Genomic DNA, 618 nt, shown 5'->3' with positions numbered 1-618 from the left:
TCCAGGAGGTCATGGCTGCGGTAAGCTGTGATTGTGCCACTGAACTGCAGCCTGGGCAACAGAGCCAGATCCTGTTGAGTAGGAAAGGAAGAGCTGGCCTCAGTGGCTCACGCCTGTAATCCCAGCACTTTTGGAGGCCAAGGTGGGCAGATCGCTTGACCCCAGGACTTTGAGACCAGTTTGAGCAACATGGCGAAACCCCGTCTCCACTACCAATACAAAAATTAGTCAGGTGTGGCTGGGCGCGGTGGCTCACGCCTGTAATCCCAGCACTTTAGGAGGCCGAGGCGGGTGGATCATGAAGTCAGGAGATCAAGAGCATCCTGGATAACACGGTGAAACTCCATCTCTACTAATAATACAAAAAATAAGCCGGATGTGGTAGCACCCGCCTGTAGTCCCAGCTACTCTGGTTGAGCCCAGAAGGCAGACGCTTCAGTGAGCTGAGATCGCACCACTGCTTTCCAGCACGGGTGACAGAGCAAGACTCTGTCTCCAGAAAGAAAAAAAAAAAAAAAAAAAAAAGGAAGGAAAGTGAGGGTGGGGAGACAGAGAAAGAAAGAAGAAATGCTCATTAAATGCCTGATGGCTCGCACCATTTAGAGATCTGACTTAGAT

The sequence above is a fragment of the Mandrillus leucophaeus genome, unplaced genomic scaffold, assembly GCF_000951045.1.
Source record: "Mandrillus leucophaeus isolate KB7577 unplaced genomic scaffold, Mleu.le_1.0 Scaffold11, whole genome shotgun sequence".
Classification (NCBI taxonomy): domain Eukaryota; kingdom Metazoa; phylum Chordata; class Mammalia; order Primates; family Cercopithecidae; genus Mandrillus; species Mandrillus leucophaeus.
This window is presented reverse-complemented; position numbering follows the sequence as displayed.